The sequence below is a fragment of the Macaca fascicularis genome, chromosome 11 (genome assembly GCF_037993035.2).
Source record: "Macaca fascicularis isolate 582-1 chromosome 11, T2T-MFA8v1.1".
Lineage (NCBI taxonomy): Eukaryota > Metazoa > Chordata > Mammalia > Primates > Cercopithecidae > Macaca > Macaca fascicularis.
Window position 1 is genome coordinate 130,186,519 of NC_088385.1, and position 14,454 is coordinate 130,200,972.

Here is a 14,454-nt window from a genome sequence, read left to right on the forward strand (position 1 = left end):
CCTCCCAGCAACACTGCCAGCAGGGAGACAGAGGTACTCTCCCCATTCCAAATTGGAAAATGGAAGCCAAGAGAGCAACAGGGACTTGGTCAAGGTCATCAGGCAAGTCAGTAACAGGGAAGGGATGAGAACACCCTGGGCCCAGGGTGACACCAAACCAATCCCAACCAGCACCCTGAGGCCTGCAGCCCACAGGAGCCTCTCAGTCACCATAGAGCACAGGTATGTGCAGGAGTGTCAAGACCTGGGCTGGGGGGTGGCACAGGGCAGGGGAGTTGTGGGGAGTAGGGAACTGAGTCATCTTTCAACTGGCCCAAGCCCATCGAGCACAGTCTGGCTCCTCTATCTTTGGCGGGGAGCCTGAAGCTATTTCGGGAAGCTCTGCACACAGCCCGCCACTTCCCTGCCAGGCTGACTGGGTCAAAAACAAAATGAGCCCAGCAACAGCCCTGTGTCAACAGGGTGGGAAGTGAGGAGGCCCTGAACAGCCCCAAATCCAAGAGCAGGAATGGGAGAAAATCAGGGAAGGTTGTGGGGGTAAGCACATCACCCTCACCCTGCAAAAAAAAGCTAGTGAGAAACAAACACCACAATGAATCCGAAGCAGCAGGACACAGGGAGTGACTAGCTTTGGGACCAGACCACGTTCACATTCAAGCCTTGTCTTTGAGCAAGTCCTATACCTGCTCCAGGCCTCAGTGTACCCATTTGTGTACCACCACCCACCTTGGAGGGTTGAGTGGGATTAAATGAGGTGACAGTGAGGCACTGGGCACCTGAGATGTCTTCCGCCTGGGCCTGCTATGCCCTGCTCACCCTTCAGAGCCTTGCTTGGAGCCTCCTAGTGGGACAGCTGAGCTACAGCCCCCATTCTGCAGGCACTTGCCACCCACAGCCGCTGGAGGCCCCTGGACGGCTGCACAAGGCCCTGTCCATCCTTGTGCAACTGCAGTGCTGAGCCTGGAGCAGCTGCCTCATCCGTCTGTGAGGTCAAGCCCAAGGGGCCACCCAGAAGGCTCTCCGAGAGCATCCAAAAAACCAGAGGAAAGGGTGAAGAGGTCCCCCGTGGTATCCAGGGTTCCCCATAGCCCTCCAGTCACTGTCATGGGGCAGGCAGCAGGTCTCAGCTCATTCCTAGCTGCTGCTTTGCAGGGGCAGCGTGAGAGCCACATGGTGCCAGGAATGGAGCACAAGGCTCTGCCCAGAGCATGTGCATGGCAGACACTGGAGACGGAGTCAATGGGGAACCAATGGGGCTGGCAGGAGAGGCAGGAGGACGCAGCACAGGAACAACCATTTATGGGGTATTTCCAAGGCACCAGGCTCTGTGGGAGCAGCTGACACGCCTTGTCCCTGAAGATATGTCTTTTTGACAGGTAAAAGCAAGGGGCCCAGAAAATCGAAAGGATTTTGGCAAGTTGGTATGAGACTTGCAGGAGGTCAGGAGGCTCAGAAGGGCTGTTCATTTTAAATGATTAATTGTATGTAAAGCCTGTGGGTGTGAGGGTAAGGAGGCAGTTCCCCAACAGGCACCCTGGGCCAGCCTGGGAGCCCTAGGGGACATCATCCCCAAGGTGGCCTGTTGGTTTTCAGAGCAGGAGGATGGGAAGGAAAGGATGGTGGTTAGGCAGTCACAGGGGCACTGGTACTGGCAACACTCAGCACTTTCTGCATTCAGAGGCACCCTCTGTCATCCTGGACAGCAGAGACTTCTAGAAGTCAGATGTAGGAAGTGCTTCCCAGAGCAACATTGTCTTTCAATAACCGCTGGAGACATGGGGCAGAGACTCGCCCAAGGTCTGCAGCAGACCTAAGCCTTGTCCCTTGTTGTATCCAGCCCTGTATGCGTGCGTGTGTGTGTGTGTGTGTGTGTGTGTGTGTGTGTGTGTGTGTAGACCAATGTCACCTTCACAGCTGAGGTGTCAGTGCGTCTCATCTGTGATGGGCCAGCAGAAGGAGATGAAAACTCTTGCAGGTGCCAAGTGTTGAGATGGCCACTGGACCACGTGCCCAGTGATGTGTTCGAGAGGAGCTCAGGGAGCCAGGGCTGGACGCAGGCAGAGAAACTGGCTAGGAAGGACGACAAGTGTCAAGACCGAGTGAGGGAAGGGCCTGATGAGGAGTAGAGAAGACCCAGCTGGGAAACAGATGGAGTGGGCTGGTGCAGGCAGGGGCAGAGGGTGAGGAGCCGTCACTGTAGATGCCCTTAAGACTAAGCATTGTGGGTACTCCCCAGAACTCACAAACCCATAAGCCAGCCAGGAACAAGAGCAGGGGTCTGGCTATGTATGCCACCATCATCCCCACTGCCTTTGGGGAGTGAGTCCCTGACCTCACCCCACAGCTGTTGGGGCTGGGGGCATGAACCTCTGAGACAAGCACAGACTGACAGCTGGGAGAAAGATGGACTCCTCTCTGCAAAGCCCACCCTGTGAGAGGGGCTTAACCACCCCCTGGGATAGGCTACAAGGTATTGCTATTATAGAAATTTCCTATACTGAACAGAGTTTGCCCCCCGGGACTCAACCTGGGGTCTTGATTGACTTTTGGAGCCAAATGCAGCCTTTCTCCTGCAGGACACCTTAAAATACGTGTCTGACTAGTACACCCTCTCCACAGTGGCTGCCCACTGGGCCCCCTCTGCTGCTCTGGGCTCTCTGATTCTATTCAGGGAGGCAAAGTTGCCCTTGTTGATGACAGGGCCTGAGGCTGCTAAAAGCCCTGGGTATGTTTCCTGGGACCCGCTGTCAGGCCACACTCCCCAGCTGGTGTAGCAGGTTTGCCCTTTATCTGGTGACATTCTGCCTGCTGGGTGCAAGGGGTTGAATAGTGCAGCCCCCTCCCCAAATTCACATCTAACTAGAGCCTCAGAACATGACCTTATTTGGAAATAGGGTCTTTGTGGATATGATTAGTGAAGGATTTCTAGATGAAATCATACTGGATTGAGGATGGGCTCAAAACCCAATGACTGGTGTTCTTGTAAGAAGAGGAGAGAGTCTACAGCCATGGCCAGGCATGATGGCTCATGCCTGTAATCCCAGCACTTTGGGAGGCCAAGGTGGCTGAACACCTGAGGTCAGAAGTTCGAGACAAGCATGGGCAACATGGTGAAACCCCGTTTCTACCAAAAATACAAAAATTAGCTGGGCATGGTTGCATGTGCCTGTAATCCCAACTACTCGGAAGGCTGAGGCAGGAGAATTACTTGAACCCAGGAGGCGGAGGTTGCAATGAGCCGAGATTGTGCCACTGCACTCCAGCCTGGGTGACAAGAGCGAAACTCCGTCTCAAAAAAAAAAAAAAAAAAAAAAGGAGGAGAGGACACAAGGCCATGTGAAGGCAGAGGCAGAGACTGCAGTGATACAGCCACAAGCCAAAGAACACTTGGGGCCACCAGAAGCTGCAAGAGGCAAGGAAGGATTCTCCTTAGAGCCCTCAGAGGGAGTGTGGCCCTGCTGACACCTTGATTTGAGACTTCTGGCCTCCAGAACTGTGAGAGAATAAATTTCTGCTGTTTAGGCCATGCAGTTTGTGGTCATTTAAGACGGCAGCCCCAGGAAACCAGTACATTGGGTTTGTGGCATTAGGAAATAGGACATACTCTGAGTTGACCACATATAGGTCAGCTAGTGTCCCCTGCTCCAGGCACCCTGGAGAAGGTGAAGAACCAATGGGCCTCCTGGCTGGGAGGGTGACACTAGCGTCTGGGCAGGACTGAGCTAGCCTGTCACCAGGCTGTTAGCAGGGCTGCAGCCCAATTAGCTCAGGGCACGTGAGGAATCAACGGTGAGAAGCCTGTCTACATCCAGACTCTTAAGACACTTGAGGGGAAATAGTCATGTGGCCCAGAATGCACTGGCCTCCCCCTGCCCAGCCTCCCCGCTTTCTCCACCTCCCCCGAACAGCTTTTTCTAGGCCCCCACGTCAGGTCAGGCCAGCTCAGCTTTGCTAAAAATCCTCGGGCACAGCCGGGCACGGTAGCTCATGCCTGTAATCCCAGCACTTTGGGAGGCTGAGGTGGCTGAATCACTTGAGGTCAGGAGCTCGAGACCAGCCTGGCCAACACGGTAAAACCCTGTCTCTACTAAAAATTACAAAAATTAGCCAGGCATAGTGGCGCATGCCTGTAATCCCAGCTACTCAGGAAGCTGAGGCAGGAGAATCACTTGAACCTGGGAAGTGGAGGTTACAGTGAGCCAAGATTGCATCACTGCACTCCAGCCTAGGCAACAGAGTGAGACTCTGTCTCAGAAACTAACTAACTAACTAACTAATAATAATCCTTGGGCACACCAGCCCTAAGCAGACAGCCTTAAGAACTAACCCAGGGATTGCAGGTATTTCTGATCAGAAATGCTTGAAGCGAGACCTGAGAAATACTTAACACCCCCCTATCCCCAGTGGGCTCAGCATCTCCTACCTGTCTCCACTTTTGGAGACTCTCCCATAATGGGGAGCTGAGGGAGTTGGCCAAGACTTTTGGAAGCTGTAGGACTAAGACCAATGGTTTCTCTGAGATTCTGCAGAGTTTGGGATCTCAGAGAGCTCCAGCATTTGCGAATCCCAGGCACCTCCACCATCCCAACAGCACAGGCTCTGCCCACATCAAGGGACATGGTCGGGACCATTGTAGGACTGATAATGTCAGAGCCAAGATGGTTGAGTCCGGCTTTTCTCAAACTGAAGTACAAGGATGAGCTGCTTTAGAAACACCTAGTGAGATTGTTTAAAATGCAGATTCCACGGCCAGGTATAGTGGCTCACACCTATAATCCCAGCACTTTGGGAGGCTGAGGTGGGAGGATCGCTTGAGACCAGGAGTTTGAGACCAGCCTGGGCAACATGATGAGCCACCATCTATACAAAAAAATTAAAATTAGCCAGAAGTGGTGGATCGTGCCTGTAGAAGCAGCTACTCAAGGGACTGAGGTAGGAGGATGGCTTGAGCCCAGGAGGCTGCAGTGAGCTATGATTGCACCACCGCACTCTAGCCTGGACAACAGAGTAAGACCCTCTCTCTAAAAAAAAAAAAAAAAAAAAGGAAAAAAGATGCAGATTCCTGTGCCCTGCTCCCAGACCTGCTAAATCAGAACCTCAGTGTGATGGGCCCCGGAACCTGCATTTTAAACACATCTCCTGAGGTTATCAGGAAACCCTTCAGAGAATGAAAACACGTGGCCTGGTACAATCTCCCTTGCAGACAGACGGAGAGACTGGAAACAGGACAGGGATTGCTGCAGGCCACGTAGCTAAGCCAAGGCCAGAGTCCACACCTCTTCTGGGCTTGCTGGGGTCCCCATAGGCCTGGAATCAGATGGCCAGAGTCCTCTGTGCTCAAACAGCCCTTCCCCCAGGTGAAGCTTCCTTGCCGTCCAGGCCCCCTGGAAGCCTTCCCAAGCCCCGTGGGCTGAGTTAGCCCCCCGGGCACCTTGCACCCACTTTCCTTTTGGTGTTTATCAGACTGTAGTATAGCCGCATGTTTGCCGTGGCGCTCAGGGCCCGAGCCTTGTTCAAAGTTGTGTCCCCAGGGCTCGGCCACAGCAGTTGCTTAATAAAGGTAGGTACCCAGCAAATATTTGTGAGATAAAAGATTTTAATTCCAAACTCTGTCCCAGAACAGTTATCTGATCTTGGGCAGGTGATCCAACTTCCAGGCGCCTTCCTGGAACAGATTCTGGTCATCTGCCCTGACTGTTTACCAAGGCCACAGTAAAAAGCCAGATGCAATGTACTCGGGAAGCTGCCCAGCAGTGGGGCTTTGCATCTGGGGCTCACATGAGAAGCAGGGGCTCACTAAGTGACTGGCAAGTAGCTAAGAGTCCCTAGGGTGGCAAGACCCAGCCAGGAGAGTCTGCTGATAGATAGAGCCCAGGGACAGGTGAGTCCAGAGGTTCTACTAGCCTTGAGCCTGGGGCGAGAGGTCACCATGCCCTGGCCCCTTGCCCAGCTCTGTTCACTGCTCTTGGGGCTTAAGTCATGCCCTAAGCCCATGTCCACTGTGGGGAGCAGGGACTGGGCCCTGAAAGCTATCAGGCTGCACACAGAAGCTCACATCAAGTAGTGGTAACAAGCTCCTGGGAGCTGGAGCAGGCCCCAGCTGGGCAGCCCAGAGGAATGTGACACGCGCTGAGTCTGGGAAGCAGGCGTCGTGCCCCCCTCCCAGCTCCACTGGCTGCCCTGAGGAGCAGAGCTGCCCACGGGATGAGCTCCCCATGGGACAGGACGCTCCTCGGTATGCCACTTCCTCAAGCCAGGCAGTCACAGCTTCCACAGGCCAGGCCTCTTCCAAGGAGGAGCTTGGGAGCTTAGGCCTGCCCCCCATGCCTTCTAAATAACCCCACAGGACCAACCGGTTCTTCAGCCCAGGCTAGTTGTGGGGGCAGCCCTAAGGGCCCCGCATCAACATGCCCCTTCGTGCATCTGCCCAACCCAGAGAATGCCATGACATGTGACTCATGTTGGGGCCACATGGAAGGGATGTCACCGAGTCACTAGCTCAGACCTTCCTAGCTGCAAATGGGGGGATACAGGGAAGGAGGCCAGCAGAGACAGGGAGTTGAACTCCGTTCTGCCTCCAGGAGCCTGTCCAGCTGGCCCAGCTCAGTGTGATTCCAAGTGACTCAGGAAAGCTGCCCTGGGTCTGTCAGGGTCAGTGTCCCCATCTGCCAGGTCTGACCTGGGATCCTCGAGTGTCCACTATTGCCTGGGAGGGAGCAACAGGCTGAACTCTTGAGTAGGGTGGGCAGAGAGCTGCAGGCAGCAGAGGGGAACAGGCATGCCGGCTCTTCTCCTCTAAGATGAAGCTGCCTAACTTCCAGCCCCTGCTCTTTCTGGGTCCAGGGGAGGCCCCTCCTTGGCACTGCGGCCATACCCAAGCTCCAGCCATCAAATACAGAGCTGCTCATCTTTTCCCTGTGCTCTCCATGAGCCACACTGCTGACCATGTGTTGTGCTTCCTGGGGTGGAGGACAGCCAGCGAGAGACGAGCAAGCTGGAGAACTCTGCTGCCCACCTTCCCCTGAAGGCAAGCTCAGTCCAGGGAGTGGCTCTGGGTTCAGGTGGCTGGCAGGGCACAAATGGCTCAATGATCACACCTCCTGACAGAAAGCTCTGCTGGCTGAGACACCGCACTGGCTCTCCAAACATTTGGGAGCACGAAAAGCAGCGGTTGGCCTGGCCCTGATCCTAGGACAGCCTCTGGTACAGAGCAATCCGACACTGGAGGAGAGCCCTACAAGACAATCATCCACTTCACACACTCCTGTGACAAGGCAGTCAAGAAGCACAGACTCTTGAATTCTTGCACAATGCCCATGGGGGGACCATCGCTCCCATTCCACACAATAGGAAACTGAGGTGCAATGCGGATTAAGCAGCTTCTGTGGATCACACAGCCAGGGCTCAAACCCGAGCCTATATGACTACCAAGTTTTGCTCTTCCTACCAGCTGAGGAAAGTCCTAGAGCAGCCCAGTCCCAATCCTTTCCATCTCAGAAACCTAAAGTCCTGGAAAGGGGACTTCAGCCATGCAATTAGCACAGGCCCAGCAGGCAAATGAAGTCAGGCGGAAGGAGTGTTTTAAATTTACCCATTCCCCATTCCCTGTCTGCACAGGCTTGACAAAGACTGTTCACAGCCACAGGCTGTGATAATGGTGTGCCCACGCCTAGAAAGCTGTGAAGTGCTTTACAAGGGCACAGGGTGACGGGAAAAGTGAGGACACTGGCATGAAACAAAGTGCTGGGCACACACCATCCCTTTGTCCTTCCCATTCTCCTGAGGGCACCCATTGCTAACCCTGCTGTGCATACCAGGAAACTGAGGCTCCAAGAGGCCAAAGGAATTCTCCAAGATCTTATAACCAGGCTGATGGCAGACAGAGGACAGGGACAAGGTCTTCTAACTTGCATTCTCCCCTCCAGCCCCTGAGCACAGTCTTGCTGAGAGAAAGGTGATGGGGACTTGATGAGGAAAATTCCTGTCACTATGGCAACAAGGTGGGGAAACTGAGGCACAAAGTAGACAGCAAGTTAAGGCTGGCAATTGTCTCCATCCTATCTTCTCCCAAGACACACCTACCATTTGCACAGTGACAGAGCATGTTCAAGTGCCTCGTTCATTCATTTCCACCAAACTTGGCTTTGTCAGGAAGACAGTCAGGGCTCAGAGAGGTCCACTGGGGCAGAGCTGGGACCCCAGACTCTCGGACTCCAGGTCTAGTGCTCCCTGTCAACAGGTTCTCAAGGGTTTGAGGTTAAACATTCATCTGAAAGGGGCTTCCAGGATGCCAGCGGCAGCAGAGAGGGACACAAAGCTGACCTACTGGGTGAACCTGCAACTGCACGTTGGACCAAATAAAACCAGCACCGAGTCAGGAAACCATCATAAGATACAACTTTCCCTCACCTGGAGCTCTGGAAGAAGAGGCTCTGGCCACCAGGCAAGGGCCCTGGGGAAGTCATCCAAGCCAGAATCCGGAGCCCCAACAGGGATCAGGGAAGAAGTCTGATTTCTGAGGCCTGGTGTTTAGGGAGAGCCCTGCCTCTTGAGAGTTTGGCTGGTGTGATTCCATCACCTGCCCCCCTCCTCAGAGCTCCCTGTCCCCTTCAGGGATGGCCAGCTGTCTCCAGCTTCCATGAGGATGGAGCTTCCGTTTTATTCACTTGGCTTCTCGTGGGTCATTAAGGTACAAACCCTCTGCTGTTTGTTACATCAATATTCTGTCAACCTCTTAGGAAGAGCTCTTAAATGAATGAATCTTCTTTTTTTTTCTATATTTCATTTTCCATATAGTCTCTAAGCTACAGAAAAATTGCAAAACTAACACAAGAACTCCCCTCTACGCTCTGCTCAAAAGCAGCAATTGCTTCCTTTTTGTTTCATCTGCCTTGCATCTGTGCCTCTCCTGCTCTCTGTGTGCATCTCTGGGCATAAACACTCCTGACCCATTGAAGAGTAAGTTACGGGAATGCCTGGTCTCTAACAACAGCCTACCATTTGCCACTGCCCACAAGGTGGTTCATCTCCAAGCACGTCACACTTGTTCTCTGGGTTGAGATACGTGAAGTAGACAGTGTTATCTCCATGTTACAGATGAGGAAACTGAGGCACATATCTCCTCATATGCAGTACTGCTCCTACTACCCTGAGCCACCAACGCTGAAATCCTCAGCCTAAAACACGTAGACCCCATGATGCAGACTATCTTTCTGATGATATATGATGTAGCAATTTTTAAAAGGAAGGGAGACAGACAATCTGCTCCTATAGCAGAATAACAGTGGATCAGGATCACAGTGACCCGGATTTCCACAGTGTAGAGTGGCCTCATGCACTCTGGGTGGAAGCCCTGGGGCAAGTGACTGGTAGGGCAGATGCAGGGGGCTCTCCTCCGGCTCAGCCCCAGGCTGCCTGCTCCTTCCTCTCACTACTTCCTTCCTTTTCTCTTCTCAGACAACTAAGGTGGGTGGCCATGGAGTGCAGGGAGAGTGAGCATCCCCCAGCTCTCCTCACCCAACCTCCTCAGCCTCCTCCCATATGGGGGTCCCACTGAAAGACAAGGGCTGAATATAGTCTTCAGGCCAAGAGCTCAGCAGCCGTGCCTGGTGCAGAGCAGGTTGCATGTATAACAAATGAGTGAGGGAGAGGGAGGGAGGGAGTGAAGCAGTGAAAGAGCCAGGGATCCAAGTTCTGGTTCTGCCTTCACAGGTGGCAGGCTACTCAACCCTCTGAGACTCGGTCTGCTTTTCTGTAAAATGGGAACAACACCAAGGACTTCTAGGGTGGTTGCAAACTGTTAAATCAGATGAGACCTGGGAAAGTGTCTGTGACGTGGATTTAAGATCCCAGTGCAGATGTGGGTTAAGGAGTTTGCTGAGCCCTGCTCTGGGAATTGAAGCAGAAAATGGGGAGAAACAGAATGAAAAGCTAAAGATGCCCAAATACAAATGCCACATTCACACTCACTGCACACACTCTCACATACCCCGCAGGCACACACAGGCACATATACATACCACACACATGCACACACAACCTCACACACACAACATACCACACATGCACATATAAATACACACAACACACACATATACACCCCCCCACATGCACACACCACACACGCATATGCAAACACATCACACACCTCACATGGACACACACATGCCTACACATACACCCACACACACCCCCACACACAAACACACACACATGGCCTTACAGCTCAGCACACCTTAAGCTTATCAGTCTCTGAAGAATCCCTTCCCTTTGGGCTGGTGGCCCTCAGAAGCCCTGGACAGAAAGCCAGCACCCAGAGGCTCCCCTGCAGACACAAACATGCCAATCTCTATAACACCCCAGACCATGCAGCAGAGCACCAGGGAGGAAAAAAGGGAACAGAGGCAGCTCTTTCCAGAAGTGGACAGGGACTGTTGTCTCGCTCAGGTAAGACACTGAGCTTTAAAGCGATGCATAAAAAGGACAGCTGTCTGATCTTACCAATCCTGGGAACCGTTTACATGGGATCACGTTAGCATGAGAACAATGCCAAATGGTAGGTACACCCCTGCTAGCAGGCAGGGAAAACATATTTGTGTGTGTGTGCATGTGTGTGTGAGCTTGTGAGTTGCATGTGTGTGCCTGCATGGCATGTGCACATGTATTTGTGTGAGTGTGCATGTGGGGAGGCTGTGTATCTGCAAGCATATGTGTACTTGTGTATGTGCACAATTGGGCAAGGGCGTATATGTGCATGTATAAGTATGTGTGTGTTCAGGAAACTCACAAGAGAGACTGGGGGAGAGTTTAATGTTCATGAGCTTCTCTCTTCCTGCAGTTTAAGTTATCATGCAACATCACCAACAGACTTTTTCAAAGCTAGGCACAGGCTGGGCGGGGGCCAAGGCAGATGTTCTGAGTCCCAGAATCTCTGACCCACATCAGAGCTGCCTGTCCTGCCCAGCACAGCCTGGGTGGTGGACCCCACCATGCTGCGAGCCAGGCCAGGGGAAAATAAATCAGACTTTCTCCTGGGAGCTTCACTGACTTCGTGAGGTCTGTCTGAACCACAGGGTTTCCCACCACGCCCTTCCCTGAATCCCAGAGCTCCTCTCAAATTAAAGAAAGAACCACTCACCGCCTGAAAGCCAGCCAATGCAGTGATTATTCCAATTTTCCTGGAATGAGCTTTCCACACTTTCACGGGCTGGAGCCATCGGCAGCCCAGGCTCCCACCTCTCCAAGCTGCTCTCACGCCCCCTGCGGCTCCTTTCAAGTTAAGTCACCACTACGTGAAATGACACTTCAGAGCAGCCGCTGAGAAAGCACACAGGAGGGCGGAGAGGCCGGGGCAGAGCACTCAGGATCTACCTCAGGCAAAGGCAGCTAGGCTGGAGGAGCTGGGCTCTCTCCTCAAAAGCCAGCTTGGCTCTGGCTGTTTCTTTGACTTTTGGGCTTGCCGACTGAACACACACTTGCATTGCCCTGGGCTCACATGAAAGCCCCCAGGGCAGAGGAAGCCCAGCTGGAATGACAGGGCCAGGTGCCTCCCATAGAGGCTAAGAGCAGAGATGAGGATCGGGTGCTGCCACTAGTGGGCTGGCCTTTAAGGTGTCACATCAGATTTTCCGCTCGCTAGCAAACCAAAACCAAACCAAACAAAACTAGCACATGGCCTCCCCACCCATCACATAACTCGTAAACCCATCAGAATTCCCAGCAACCAACCAGAATCCGGACGCCCATAATGTCGTTAAGAAGCCTGCACACTGCCCAGATGCCAAGAGGGTCTGGGTGAGTCTCCAGCCCCAAAGCAGAGGAAGAAACAGCACAGACCTGTGCAGACACAAAAGCGTTCCTCTCATCCTGCCCAGTTGTAACCCATCTGATTGCTCAAAGAGAAGCACCAAGAATTCAGGGTCTCTGGGGGGCTCAAAGGCAGCTTTAAAGAAACAGGGCTTTGGGGAGATAAACATAGTTTAAAGATGCCCAACCATAGAACCACACAGGGAGTCCTGTCTCAGGCCACCTTTGAAGCTCCGATGCTGTTATTAAAACAATCTGACAGAGAGAATGCTGAAACAAAAAACAGAATCCAATCAGGTGCTCATGAGGCTGAAGTCCTACATTCAACTATTCACTCTGTGAACCAACTCTGGTCCCACCCTGAATCCACTGCACCCTGAGGCACAGACACATACCTGAACGTCTAGACTTCTCTGCAGTCAGCCCTCCAAGTTGGGTGCCTCTTTCAGAGTTGACTATGGGTTCCCTGGTACCTGAACTTTGAAGCTCCCTGGTGAGTCAGACAGGGCTACTTGGTGTACACTTTCTATTTAAAGATCAGACAGGGCTTACTCTCAGACACCATTCAAACCCATGACTTCTAAGAACTGGGTGCTAAATCCGGTTTCTTTGGCCCTCACTTTCCATCAACACGGGAGCTGTTCTCGTTGACAACCAGGGGTTCTTTTTTCCATTGCCTGCTGCACAGGAAGCAGAAGTCACGGTGGGAGCTGCCTATGCCGGGCATGGGTCGGAGTGTGTCTCCCAGGCTTCGCTGCTGAGGGGTTAGCCTCACAGATTCCCTCTGGGAAAGCCATTTAAGAGTCATTCTGAATGCATCTACTGGGGATGGGGAAGAAACGATGCAGAATGTTGACCCACTGGGTAGCAGGTTTGAAATCCTGCCTGAACCAAACTGTGCTGAGGGGCTGTCCCAAACAGATGGTGCTATCCAGACAGACACACTTGCAGGGCCACTGTGCCTGAAGCCAGCCGGCAAACGATCCTCCCTACACCACCTTCTTGGAAATCTTGATTATGGGGGATATCGGGGTGGGGAGGGGCAACCCTTGGTATCGGGGTGGGGAGGGACAAAACATTTCCTCACTGAACTCTCATTTTCAGACAATGAAGGATTGTCTGGAGAGATAGCTAATCTGTGGCCAACAATCACCACTCCAGAGCCCTGCCCCATCTAGGGCGCACGTGCATGCCTCTAAATTTCCTCCCCTCTCCTTGGTCCAACCACAGTCCAGGAAAGCAGATTTTCTATGCTCCATGGCAATCACAGTGGAAAATGGAAGTACAACGGAGTGCTGTACCTACCCAAGCACCAGGAGGCAGGAGCCGAGCTACTCACAGACTCCCTAGAGGAGAACCCCACGCACCCAAACTCTGCTGTGCCCCTCTGAGCTCTGAACATGCCAGGCGAGGCCTCTCCCTCTCTCTCTCCCTCCATCCCAGCTCTTTGGAGAGAATGCAAGCAGCCCGCATGACCAGACGGAGCCTTCTTTGCTAATAAACCCTTCCTGAGGCTGTGACATGTTTCAGAAGGAGCAGAAAATTACCTTTTAGGAAGCCAATGTGAGGGAAGGGGTGGGGGGACAAAGTATCAGAGCCAGGAGGTGCGCACCACAGGAGCCGGGCTGGGGTCGCACAGCAGCCCCCCATCCCTGCAGAGGTCCACTGAGCTCCCCATGCTGCCAGCCTCAGGGGGCTGCCCCCAGCGCACGGCTCTCCCAGCAGCCCATGCCTAGAGACAGAGGACGCTGAGGAGCACGCGTGTCCCCGGGACGGGTGGACGGAGGAGCTGCAAGCCTGGTCAGGGATGCTGGAGGAAGGGAGAAAGGCAGGCCGGAGAGGAAGGGGTGGGGAGTGGAGAGGGAGGGCGGGAAGGAGGGAGAATTGATTTTCTCTCCTCCACTGGGACCACTGAGCTGAGTTGCCATGGAGAAAGGGGAGCCGCTGGCAGAGCCCAAGGCAGGCGGAGGAGCCATATGTCGGAAGGAAGGCATCAGCAGAGAGCCAATCCAACAGTTCTGCTGCTGCAGCCTCCCCCATACCAGGCCTCAGGGTTCAGGTGGCCAGGCGGGGAGGGGTACTGGCCGGACCAGCGGGCAAAAGCAGCAGCTGGTGGCCACCACGCCAAGGAAAAGGGTGGAGATGGGGGCTTTCTCTCCTGGCCCGTGGTGCTCCGCTGCCCCAAGAGCCTGGGCCCTCCGTCTCATGCCACGCTGCCCAGTCAGAGCCTGAAGTCGGGACCCCAGAGAGTAAAGTGACCCTCTCCCCAGGCTTAGGTGTTACCTGGTGTTTGGGGAGGCATTGCAGATTTCCACCTGCCCAGCCTCCCTGTTTCTAAAACTCTGTTGCCAAATCCTGAGTCATATCTTCCCACCCTCAGGGATGAGGGGATACCCACCTATGGAAGGGCTCTGATGGCCCAGTGCCACCCATGTGGGAAGCAGAGGAGAAGGGAGGCTGCTGGGCACAGCAGGGGGAGGGGGCTCTCCTGGACACACTGGCAGGTGGATGGGAACTCCCAGGCTCCCCATGCTGGGTGGCATCTCCCATCACGCCTGTGCCAGCCTCACTGCTGCAGCTGCCCACGTCCCAGCTTCGATACTGGCTTCAGCCACCTGGCCCCACTCATACTGGGAGAAGTGAAATGGG

General features: G+C 53.8%; 1 protein-coding gene across 13 annotated transcripts in view; it reads right to left on the reverse strand.

Annotated features, from left to right (window-relative positions):
* PITPNM2 (phosphatidylinositol transfer protein membrane associated 2) overlaps window positions 1-14,454 on the reverse strand; it is a 168,026-nt gene that overhangs the window by 80,633 nt on the left and 72,939 nt on the right. For 3 of the 13 annotated variants that reach the window (XM_074008244.1, XM_074008223.1, XM_074008252.1), the window contains exon 1: window positions 11,138-11,254. The exons of 8 other annotated variants lie outside the window; for them this stretch is intronic. The gene's annotated coding sequence lies outside the window, so the exon portion shown is untranslated. Of the gene's footprint in view, window positions 1-11,137; window positions 11,255-13,352; window positions 13,626-14,454 lie in introns of those variants that run through there. 2 more of the 13 variants (XM_074008222.1, XM_074008251.1) reach the window with 1 other exon arrangement.